This window comes from Euprymna scolopes, chromosome 18, assembly GCF_053919585.1.
Source record: "Euprymna scolopes isolate OS-2025 chromosome 18, ASM5391958v1, whole genome shotgun sequence".
Taxonomy (NCBI): Eukaryota; Metazoa; Mollusca; class Cephalopoda; order Sepiida; family Sepiolidae; genus Euprymna; species Euprymna scolopes.
The window spans coordinates 132359917-132373397 of NC_136499.1; the positions used below are offsets into that span (position 1 = coordinate 132359917).

At 35.9% G+C, this 13481-nt stretch overlaps 1 protein-coding gene across 1 annotated transcript in view; it reads right to left on the reverse strand.

Moving 5' to 3' along the window:
* The window catches only part of LOC145297833 (uncharacterized), a 1294147-nt gene extending 1285198 nt beyond the window's left edge, over window positions 1-8949 (reverse strand). The window contains exon 1 of the mRNA XM_080144164.1: window positions 8677-8949. The gene's annotated coding sequence lies outside the window, so the exon portion shown is untranslated. The remainder of the gene's footprint in view (window positions 1-8676) is intronic.
* Between the last annotated feature and the right edge of the window lie 4532 nt (window positions 8950-13481).

Genomic DNA, 13481 nt, shown 5'->3' on the forward strand with positions numbered 1-13481 from the left:
TATATATATATATATATATATATATATATATATATATATATATATATATTACCGTTTTATCTGCTTAGTTGAAGATTTTTCCATTACCGACTCGTATTAACGATCTGGTAACTTCATCAGACTTTACAGAAATAATTATTAGGATTAGGAAAAACAGGAAAACAAATTGAAAATCTTTTCCCCCTTTTTTGCACTTCTTCTCATGTCTTTTTTCCTAATCATAATAATTATTTCTGTAAAGTCTGATAAACTTATTGGATTGTTGATATGATTCGGTAACCGAAACATGTGTAACTAAGCTGATGAAACGGTAATATATATATATACATATATATATATATGTATATATATATTAAACGTTTACAGGGAATATGAACTGGAATAGATACATTGAGATCATTGCCAAGGCTGCTGCAAGGAAGGATGGCTCCCTTTACCGTGCTAGAAAACTACTTACGCCTGAAAGTATCCTGTACCTCTATGAGGCCGCCATTCGCCCATGTATGAAGTACTGTTGTCACATCTGGGCTGGTGCATCTGCTGCTTGTCTCTTGCTCCTGGACAGGGTTCAAAAGAGAGTCGCCAACCTGATAGGTCCTGAACTATCATCTAGGCTTCAGCCTCTGTCCCATCGACGAGATGTTGCATCCATCTGCCTGTTCTACAAATACTTTAATGGTGAATGCTCTGACGAACTGCAAACACTTGTACATCCTCGACGTAATTACCTCCGACAAACCCGACAAGCTTCTAAGTCTCATCCCTTTACAGTAGAGATCCCTAGTTGCAAGAAAGCCTTTTACTCCAATAGTTTCTTCCCCAGAACTGCAGGTCAGGTCTTTGGAACTCCCTTCCGGGATTCTGCTTTCCCAACTGTACTGATATGCAGAAATTCAAGTGTAATGTGAACAGACATCGTTTTACTCATGTCCCTTCATAATGCCCCTGCAAATTAAGTCCCTGATAGTAGCCCCCTGCTTCAAAGTGGTACTGTGCCTTGTTTGGGGTGAAAATTGAATAATATATATATATATGTGTGTGTGTGTGTGTGTGTGTGTGTGTGTGTGTGTGTGGGCGGGAATGATATTCCGACGTGATGCAGGGGTGCAAAAAAAGCAAAAAACAAAAAAGAACAAAAAAAAACAAAAAAAAGCAAAAAACAAAAAAAAAGCAAAAACAACAAAAAAAAAGCAAAAAAAAAAAATGGAAAAAAACAAAAAAAAAAGCAAAAAACAAAAAAAACAAAACAAAAAAAGCAAAAAAAAAGCAAAAAACAAAAAAAGCAAGAAACAAAAAAAAGCAAAAAACAAAAAAAGCAAAAAACAAAAAAAAAAGAAAAAAAAAAGCAAAAAACAAAAAAAGCAAAAAACAACAACAAAAAAAAACAGACCAACTTATACCTTCATCAACAATTCGCCTTTTATTTAAAAATTCTGAGAAATACTTAACATAAAAAGAAAATGTTAATGAACGCATTATTTGGTTGGTTACTTTATCATCACACACACACACACACACACACACACACACACACACACGTATGTTAACTATTATATAAGTAGAACTTTGCATGCGTGCCTGTGACTTCGTTCTATATAGACTCAAAAACGTCTTATCCAATTGATGTGCTTGGCAGTGTTCTTAGATATGTATTCAATATGTGTCAATAATCGATAATTCCGATAAAAAATGAACAGGCGATTTTGACAAGAGTTTACCTCTTACACAGCTTAACCCCACAATTGCATTTGAGAAGTTTTATTACCACACAAACAGTAATGCCAGACATAAAATCAACATTAGATCACAGAGATGCGTTCGAACTCGATATTCCTGTTTAGAAATATTACAATATGACTATTACATTTAAAAATTTAATGTGGCGTAGACCGCAATCTACATTAGTCTACAGTTCAATGTAGAATAATATTGTGGGCTAAGTCATTTCGGGGATGCATGTGGAGTTTCGTCCTGGTGCAAGGAGATAGATCTCTAAAGAGAGCAGGCAAACAACGGATTTGATCGCAATAAAAATAGGGGAATGTGAAACATTTTTTTTTTTTTTTTTTTTTATTCAATTTTCACCCCAAACAAGGCACAGTGCCACTTTGAAGCAGGGGGCTACTATTAGGGAATTAATTAGCGGGGTCATTATGAAGGGAGAAGAATAGAAAGATGTTTGTTAACATTACACTTGAACTTCTGCATATCATTGCAGTTGGGAAAGCAGAATCCCGGAAGGGAGTTCCAAAGACCCGCAGTTCTGGGGAAGAAACTATTGGAGTAAAAGGCTTTCTTGCACCTAGGGATCTCCACTGTAAAGGGATGAGACTTAGTAGCTTGTCGGGTTTGTCGGGGGTAGTTACGTCGGGGAGGTACAAGTGTTTGCAGTTCGTCAGAGCATTCACCATTAAAGTATTTGTAGAAGAGGCAGAGGGATGCAACATCTCGTCGATGGGACAGAGGTTGAAGCCCAGATGACAGTTCAGGACCTATCAGGTTTGCGACTCTTTTTTTAACCCTGTCCAGGAGCGAGAGACAAGCAGCAGATGCACCAGCCCAGATGTGACAACAGTACTCCATACATGGGCGAATGGTTGCCTTATAGAGGTATAGGATACTGGCAGGCGTAAGTAGTTTTCTAGCACGGTAGAGGGAGCCAACCTTCCTTTCAGCAGCCTTGGCAATGCTCTCAATGTATCTATTTCAGTTCATATTCCCTGTAAACGTTAGGCCGAGGAGTTTAAAAGAAGTACTTTCAGGCAATGTGTTCTTGGCCATTGCTATTGGTTGACTATCATTCAATCCCGGACAACGTCAGTTTTCCCTGCTATTATATATATATATATATATATATATATATATATATATATATATATATATATATTAATGTAGAGAAATATATGTTAATATATGTATAGATAGAGAGAAAGAAAACTATAAACAAATACATAAGGTATTGAATTAAAGAATCGCATTAATTTTAAACATTTTAGGAAAAAATACTTAATACAATAAATTATACAGGACTGATATATAATCGTGTAAACTTATTTATTCTAATATATTTTCGCAGTGCTCAGCAGAGCTTGTTATTAGTATAAATTATATTATAGCAAGTTAGCTATGTAGGAACGCATGTTATAATTTTTAGAATTAAATTACCAGGCAACATGTATAAAAAGCCTAGTAATTTTTTTTTGGGGGGGGGTATTAAACACCAACATTTCTGTACTTGCAACAAATATAAGATTTGGCTACTATAAAACAAAAACGAATAAAATCTGGATTATGCTACAATAAATAAACAAATAAATGATTTGAGCATTTTTTTTTTTTTTGCATTTGAATGTTTTAAAATTATTTGAATTTTACCTGTTTAAATGATGACTCACAGCTCCGAATATTCACAAGAAAAAGCAAAATTATTTGGATTAGACTGACACAAGTCAATTTAGGGTATCTCCCATCTTTTTAATATTCATATTCTATTTTGTTTTCACATGCCGACAAACATAGCGAATGATCGAAACAGCTGATATAACTGAACCATGTCATATAAACATATCGTATTTTAATTGCGAGGTGGCTTCAATAACTTTTAAGACGTTTTTGTACACGCATTTAAAATTGTTGTAAACTCTTGAAAAATCAATATATTATTGGTATACATCTAATTAGATGACTGATCGATATTTCTGATTTCAGGTTAAAAAAAACAGCTAAAGCCGGAATTGGAATACACCCTACTAAAGCCTGATTTTTAAAGGTGGTGGACTTCATGAATGCAATCTGGATGTGAAGACACTTTAGAAGAACGATTTGTAATAAAATTCTGTTATAAACTTAGAAAAATTCAAAATAAACTTATGTAATACTCCGGACTGTTTTAGAGCAAACTCACATGAATTGAACATAAGGGTTTGAATAGCATTAGAGATTCAAGGAAGACAAGGCGTGTGTGAGGGATGATGAGAGGTTTGGAAGAAGTAAGAAAGACAGAACAACAGAGTTGATTGGCCAAATAAAGAATTTCATAAATAACGACTGTCGTGTGTGTAAATACATTACGTGCACAGTTTGATGTCAGTGTGGTAACTGTACACACACTTAATCGTGGGGAACTGAAGATGCGGAAGATTTGTGTGAATTCAGCAGTCCATGGCTACATCCTTATCGCAGTCAAGGTAGACAACAAAGCAGTTTTCACCCTCCATATAGTCCAGCTTAGTTTCCTGTGACTTTTAGTTATTCTCTAAGGTCAAGGAAAATCTTATAAGGTGTCGTTATGATATAATTGACGAGATGAAAGAGGCTGTGACAAGTGTCATTAACACGCTTACACAAGAGGACTTCCATAGAGTTTTCCACAAGTTGTTGGAACAATATAACAAGTGCATTGCAACAGGAGGAGATTACTGCGAAATACCCAAAGGAAAATAGTCTGTAAATATACTGAAGGCACCTCGTATAAACGTGATTAACCGACGAATAAAGTTTTCTGAAACTTGAGAACAGTCGACGTAGCTGTTTATACAGATGCATAACCCGATGCAAACAATTCGGAAAACATGCATTTAGGATATTGCGCAGTCTTTCGGAAAGATGGTAGGCTCGCTCTACCGTGCTAGAAATTTACCCACGCCTGAAAGTATCCTATACCTTTACATAGCCATCATTCGCTATGCATTGAGTATTGTTGCAAAAATATAGACTGGTGCATCTATCACAATTCTCTCCATCTTATACAGCGTCCCCAAAAGATTCTCAAATCTACTAAGTTCTCCACTATTGGCTAAGCTAAAACACCTGTCCCATCAACTCAATGCTACATCCCTGTGTACGTTAATGGAATGTGTCCTGATAAACTCATAGCACTTGTGCTCCTTCAAAGTACGTACACACGACTAACTCGACAAGAAACAAAATCCCACCTCTTCACTACAGAGATCATTAGATAACAGAACTCCTTCTACTCTAATAGTTTTTTTTTCTTTCAGATTGCCAGACTTTTGAATTCCCTCTCTGTTTTCTGCTTCCTCAACTCTACTGACATGCAGGTGCCCTCAAGAAATTTACAGACTTTTTTTGTACAAACATTTAAAATTGTTGTAGACTCTTGAAAATTGAATATGTTATTGCTATACAGCTTATGAGATGACTGACCAATTTTTATAATTTCAGTTTTAAATGAAAAGCTACAGCAGGAATTGGAATACGCCCTACTAAAGCCGTATTACCACAGCTGGTGAATTTGAAAAAATGCAATCTGGACGCGATGACCATTTAGAAAAACAATATGCAATAAAAATCTGTTTTAAACTTGGAAAAATACTACAAAACATATGGAACGTATTGAACCATCTTGCATGAATCAAGCATCAGTTTTTTTAGTGGAATATAAGATTCAAGGAAGGCAGGAAGTTTATGAGGGATGATGAGATGTGTAGAAAGAGTAAGAAAGCCAAAATGTTAAATTATGAGAACAGATATCTCGCCACTGAACTCCTCACAATCACTTGCTAGATTTTTTTTTTCAAAAGAATAACTCTTTATGGTCAAGTTGCAATACATTTTTGGGGAGTGAATAAAAATGAAAAAATATGTTGGCAACCTTCACATGGTCTTTCGAAAACCAAATACCAACCGATTCTTATTATACATCACAGCCGTCCATCCCATCCATAGTTTACTGTCTTATAAGATTCTTCATCTCGCAACTTATAATCAATCTCATTAATCCCTTTTTCTCGAGCGGCTTTGGCCTCAATAAATGATTATTCTTTCAGGTAAAAATGTTCACTTTATTCTACATCTCTGATTCTACTAGCTTCATTTGTTCCCTTGCTCCCATCACTCCCTGTCTCATTCACTCTTTTACCTACCATTACTTTTAAAACATTTCAAAACGTAAACAAAAAGAAAATCTTCTATCTGCATCATGGACACAGGTTCAAGTCCTGCTTTGGGTAACTTGTTAGAAGTTAATCGACTCTCTTATATGCTACTTTGAAATAACATGAGTTGTTTTATCTTTCGTGCATTTACTTAACATTCAAAGGCAATATGGATTTGAACAAATACATTAAGTACATTGCGAAGACTGCTGCGCAGAAGATGGGTTCTCTCTATCGTGCTAGTAATTTACTCTCAGTTAAGAATAACCATTTACCTGTACGCAACTACCCTCCACTAATGCATCGAGTATTCTTACCACACCTGGGCTGGTGCACCTGTCTCTCGTCTCTCACTATTAAAAAAGGTAAAAAAAAAAAAACGAGTCGATCGACACATAATTAGGTTTCGCACTATCAAAAAAATCCAAACGTTTGTCTCATTATCGAAATATTGCATCTCTGAACCTGTTTTACAAGTAATTTAATTTAATGTGATCCGACAAATTTCAAGCACTTGTACCCTTTCGACTTAAATACTACTCACTAACCAGACAAGCAACAAAATCCCGCCCCTTTACTATAGAGATACCTAAATGCCTGAAGGTTTTCGACTCAAATAGTTTCTTCCTTCAAACTGCTAGACCTTGGAAGCCGCTTCCGGGTCCCTGTTTCACTGACTGTACTGACATGCTGAAGTTCAAGTGTAATGCGAACAGACATCTCGCTGCTCAACTCCCTACATAATATGCCTGTAAATTTTGTTCCAATTTTAAGCCCTTTTTCAACAAAATGGCGGTGGTATTTGTTAGAGATGAAATAGAAAAATAAACTAAGAAAAGAAAGATTTATTTTAAGATGCGTCTATTCTATCTAGTGTGTGTGAGTTTAACGGTAAAGACATAGGGACAGCGTGACGGACCGAAACGTTTTATGCATCTGCAAACGTATCATTAGATACTATTTGAAATAGAACCGTGAGAAACTGGAAAACAATGAACTTAATCGAGATGTGATCATGAATTTTTGCGATGGAGAGTGGTTGTTCAAATTATTTCGATTCTTCGAACTACTGTTCTCATCTTTAGTGTTATTTTCACAACTTTTCTGTCGATGTAACCTCCGAGCTTCTTTAGATGTATCTTATAAGGACCCGTGGCGCAGGGCTTAAAGTACGTGAAAAAATCAATTGTAAAGGTGATATCTTCCTGAAGGTTTAAGGTTCAATTCTCAGTGTGGGCGATCGAAAAATACAAGTGCGAATTATTTAGGACTTCTATCCAGTCATGGCTGACAGAGCGAAAAGCATGCTAATTCCATGAAATAAATAAATGGTTCTCTTCAAAATTCCGTTTAAATTTCTGAGTTCAACAGAGTTCGGCAATATACACTTAAAGAAGGTGGGAGATTACATCAGTCGAAACGTTATGAAAATTACACTGAAGATGAAAACAGTAGTCGGAAGTTTCTAACAAATCCAAGCAATCGTGATGAATTTACAAAGATTATTTTGTGATATTAAATAATTAAGAAAGACAAACTTGAAAACATTTCCAGCTAAAATAAAAGAAACAGAACTTTTCTCTAACTTAAAAAAAATATTACGAAAGTTTCAAGTGTTGCATTTGTGCAAAATCATCACTTTTCAATCGTTACTTTCATAATTAACTCTGACAAGAAAAATGTTTTCTTTCGTTAAAGAGCGCACACAAAAAACAGGAGTGAATAGTTTTAAAATCTTTCTATGCACGAGTGGGCATTGTGTTAGTTATGTACGACAGTTTAAGGAACGGCAAATGTGTGACAAGGCAAACCGCTCTTGCTGAATCTTCTGTTCTAGGTATACTAAGGGACGACAAACGAGCAACTTGGGATTCTTAGGTAAAAACAAAAACAAAGTTTTTTTTTTTATAAATGGACTGGCATGCTGTTATTTATTTATGGTTGGAAATCTTTGTAAACATAAACAAGTAGTTTTCTTTAACATTTTTCTCAGACTTATGTATCGACATTTTTGTTAATAAAATAATTTGTTGTTATATCTACTTTCTGTTTCATATTTCATTTAAATGTTAACAATAAAACAACAACCAAAAAGCATTTAAGTTTAAAAAAATAATTCTTTTATAACTTAAGGAAACATTCTTGTAAATTACGATTGACTCTTAATGAAAAAAAAACTCTTTCTATAATAAAAAAAAAACTTGTTTATTTTGTAAAGCTATTTAGCTAAAAAAAAAAAAAAAAGGACAGAAGAAGCAGTTTGTTGCGCCTTATTTTGTCGTGCCTTAATCTGCCGTGCCTTAATTTGCCGTGTTTAATTAATAAAATCGTACAAGCGGTTATTTCATTCCGACTTGATAATGATGGGCCACAATCACTTAATGCGGATGCACGCGGGCATACAAATACATACTATTTTATATAAAAGCGCGGGAAAGAAACAATTACATTTTAATGTGATCGTCATTGACGAACAATGTTTACTCATAGCGATATTTAATCTCGTCTAAATAATTACGTAAACTGTAAACACATTCCGAAATGAAAACAAACGCTTATATGAATCAGAAAAAAAAGGATGTGTTTAAAGACAGATGAGAAAAATCGAATACGCGGACGAATATACATGATAACAACTACACGAAGCCCGACCAACGCGCTCACATAAGAACTGGGCAGATCGAAGATTCCACTTAACATTAGTATCAGTTTGGAAAACAATAATCATTACGAACAATAAATTTAAAAAACAAACAACAAAAAAATGATCGCCACTAACCTGTTTCCACCAAAAATATGCCACAGGTAAAATCCCCTGGAAACGTCTCCGTATCACTCGCGCCATCTGACGCACGGACCATCCATGTCACAGTTGGGCAGGAGGTGCCGGTGGTGCTCGTAGCGACAACAAACCTACGACTGCGGTCGGTGGAGTGCCGCCACCGATTGGACACACGAACTTCGCTCTCGCAGCAGCCACGCGGATCGGACTCGAAGTACGAGAACGTACGTACGTACTTCTCCGAAGGAGACCGTCTTATTTAGTGGGGATGCCTAGTTGGCCGGCTCGCTGGCTGGCTGTTCATTTGCACAGAATGATGAATGCGAGCGGGGAGCGGACTGTATCGATGCAGGTGCGTGTGCAGGAGACACTCTTTTACCTATAGTAGCATGGGTGTTATGCAACTATAGAAAACATGCATGCGCACAATATATATATATATATATATATATATAATTATACATATAACGCGTGTATCTCTAAAAAGTTGTATGTAACTGATTTTTTAATTGTTTACGTCAACAGTGCTCAATACGTACTTAGGTGCTACGTCAGACATTTTCTGCGTTTCATGTTTGTGAGGATTTGCTACGCTATGATACGGATAATATATATATATATATATATATATATATATATATATATATATATATATATATATATGTGTGTGTGTGTGTGTGTGTGTGTGTGTGTGTGTGTGTGTTTTCTCCCTGGCCACAGGGAAAGGTAAATAAGCTTTTCTAGGAAGTTGATAGTGTAAACAAACATAACAAATTATCTTGTTTTTAACTTTGATCGCAAGCTAGATTTCGTGTGTATATATATATATATATATATATATATATATATGTGTGTGTGTGTGTGTGTGTGTGTGTGTGTGTGTGTGTGTGCGTGTATACATATATATATGTATATGTACATATATATATTATACATACGTACACGTATATATATATATTCCAAAGCATGTAGACCCGACCTCATCCCAGCTGTGCTATTAAAAAAGTGCTCAGCCGAAGTAGCTCCAGTTCTCTCCAAACTCTACAACAAATGCCTTAATGAATCTTGCTTTCCGAGCTGTTGGAAAACTGCTTCTGTTGTACCAGTATTCAAGAATTCTGGCGAAAGAACTGACCCATTAAATTATCGCCCTATTAGCCACCTCCCACTTTTTGCCAAAATATTTGAGACCTTAATTAACCATGCTCTAGTCCAGCACCTTACAGATGCTAAACTTCTGACCGACCATCAATATGGATTTAGACAAGCCCGTTCCACGGCAGACATCCTCACTGTAATCTCTGAACGCATATACCATTCACTGGACAAAGCGGGAGAGGGCAGAGCGGTAGCTCTAGATATATCTAAGGCTTTTGACAGGGTATGGCATGAGGGTCTCCTCAGGAAGATTAGATCTTACGGTATCACTGGTAGAATACTTAACATAATTAAATCCTTCTTAGATAAGAGAAAAATCCAGGTTGTCCTCGACGGTCGTACGTCTAAACAATATAATATAAATGCGGGAGTGCCCCAGGGATCTATCCTTGGTCCTCTGCTGTTCCTGATATTCATAAATGACCTCCCCGACAAAATTGCCTCTGAGATGGGTATATATGCTGATGGCACCACACTCTATAGCAGGCACGACAGGAAAACAAATGAACATATATCTAAAGTAATGGCAGAAACACTAGAGGATGACCTCAAATCAGTAGTGGAATGGGGACAAAAATGGATGGTAACGTTCAATGCAACCAAGACAAAACTGGTTTCATTCAATAATTACAAGAAACCTTCTCTACCACCTATAGCAATGGCCAACAACTCTTTAGCTGAGAGTACGTCTTTCAAGCTCCTTGGCCTAACGTTCACAGGAAACATGAGCTGGAACAATTACATCGAGGGCATTGCCAGGGCCGCTGCGAGGAAGGTGGGCTCTCTCTACCGTGCTAGAAAACTTCTAACACCCGAAAGTATCCTGTACCTCTATAAGGCCACTATTCGCCCATGTATGGAGTATTGCTGTCACATTTGGGCCGGTGCATCGGCTACTAGTCTCTCGCTCCTTGACAGGGTTCAAAAGAGAGTCGCAAATCTGATAGGCCCTAAACTGGCATCAAAACTTCAGCCTCTGTCCCATCGTCGAAACGTTGCATCCCTCTGCCTGTTCTACAAGTATTATAATGGTGAATGCTCTGAAGAACTGCAAGCACTTGTGCCCCCACGACGTGAACACCCTCGACAGACCCGACAAGCTACAAAATCCCACCCCCACACTGTAGAGATCCCTAGATGTAAAAGATATTTCTACTCCAGTAGTTTCTTCCCCAGAACCGCTAGACTTTGGAATTCCATTCCAGGTCACTGCTTCCCCAACTGTACTGACATGCATAAGTTCAAGTGCAACGTGAACCAACATCTCGCTGCCCTAATCCCTACATAGTACCCCAGTAGATGTTTCCCCTGATAGTAGGCCCCTACATTAAAGTGGCAATGTGCCTTGTTTGGGGTGAAAATGTAATAAAAAAAAATAGAGAGGGAGAGAGAGAGAGGATGGGCGAGAGAGAGAAATTGTCATTTAAAGTTGTATAAAAGTGTTTTTTTTTTCAATCAAGTTTGTTTAATCAACATTTTAGATTATGCATTTTCGATACTTATCTGAGTCATTCCGATACAAAGCCTACATAAGAACACCCCTAGACACATACAGTATCCTCGAGTGGTTTGTGTAAATGATTCACCCGTTTTCGAATTCATAACTCCCTTTTTCTCTCTTACTTGCTCTCGCAAGATTAATATATCTATGGCTATTCAGCTTTTTTATATATCTACAGTACAATGGCACTGTTTTCTTTTAAAAGTATTTCTACATTTACTAATGCATTAGACTGCAGGTCTAATTCACTCCTAAAACTATAATATATATATATATATATATATATATATATATATATATATATAATTATTTATTGCCTTACAAGGACTTATGGTTTTTACTGACCATCTGTTCGAAACATGAACATGTTTAGTATCGCGAATTTGTCAATTTGTTTATATTAATAAAAAACATATCTTGCTCTTCTTTTATTGAAATCCAATAATCTAATTTATTGATCTGCTCTTAATAATCTCGTTTAATTCATGAGTTATGACTCTTGATAACCTATAACTTAGTATATATATATATATATATATATATATATATATATATATATATATATATATATATATATATATTGCTCATATATTATGCCTAGTAAAGGTCGATACTTACGTGAATGAAAGTTTCTAAGAAAGAATCGCAATATTTCAACGTTCAAAAAGTACTTTCCAAATTTTCAATAACAATAAATAAGGAAATAATATTACACATCGGATATTTTGCTTACATATCGAAAATTATCTGAGATTATATATTTAAAACCCCTTTTTGCTTGTTAAAACAGACAAAATTTATAAGCTGTTGATTTATGTCAAAGTGATGGTCGAATATTGTTAAATTCTCGCGCATTTTTCTATAAATACTTATCTCTATAAACCTCTAATCTTATTTTACATCTATAATCCTGAGGTCGGTCCACCTTATAATAATTAAAGTTCATATAAAATTTCAGATCGGCCCAGCCGTTTTCGGGAAAATGTTTACTGGACAAGAAGAAAGGCAAACAAAGTGTAATAAAATATAGATTGGTATTCTATAATATAAATCCCACAGTTCTGTTTAAATGTATGTATGTATATATGTATGTATGTATGTGTGTCTATGTGTGTATGTATGTATGTATGTGTGTGTATGTATGTATGTATGTATGTATGTATGTATGTATGTATGTATGTCTAAACCTTCGGTAGATGCGATTGATTTTCACAAGATCGGTATCGTTTTGAAGTACGACCCTTCGGACGACAAATATCGGAAAAATGGCTAAAAACATCCATTCCTTTCACTCTCGACTGGGCACTCTTCTATGAGGAAGGTCGCAATTTTTGCCGCTATTTACGAAAGTAATCCCCTCTTTTCGATTGACTAGGTTAAACCTTCGACACTTCCGGTTTGGCTATGAACACAACGGCAACGACGTCACGTTTTTTTTTTTCGCGTTTTTTCCTTCCTCGAGTACAGGTTCGAGCCTGCCTGCCTACTACCACTTCTTTTTTTGCTCAACGCACACCTCCAAACGCCCGAGCAACGCCGAGTACCCAGACTAGTATAAAATAAATGAAAGGAAGTGTAACTTGCTTGACTACTACAGTTAGATGTCATTCACTATAGTTCTAAATCTATCAATCAATAATTAAAAGCGAAAAATTTAAATATGCCATTATATTATACGCGTTTATTTTTTTTTAATTTTCATGTATCTGTAAATTTTTACAGCATTAGAATTTATCAGGTTGGCGACTTTTGAACCCTATCCAGAAGCGAGAGACTAGTAGTAGATGCACCAGCCAAAATGGTAGGGAAGGTTTCTTGTAATTATTGAAGGAAACTAGCTTAGTCTTGGCAGCATTGAATGTTACTATCTATTTTTGTACCCATTCCACTACAGATTGGAAATCTTTCTCTAGTGTTTCTGCCATTTCCATTAGATAAGTGTTAATTTGTTCTCATCTCGTGCTTGTTATAGAGCGTTATATCATCAGCAAATATACCCATCTCTTGGACAATCTTATCAAGGAGGTCATTTATGAATATTAAAAATAAAAAAAATGTCCAAGAATAGGTCCCTGAGGTAGACTTAGATTTGTATCATACTGTTTGGATGTATGACCGTCGCAGAAAACCTGGATTCTTCTCT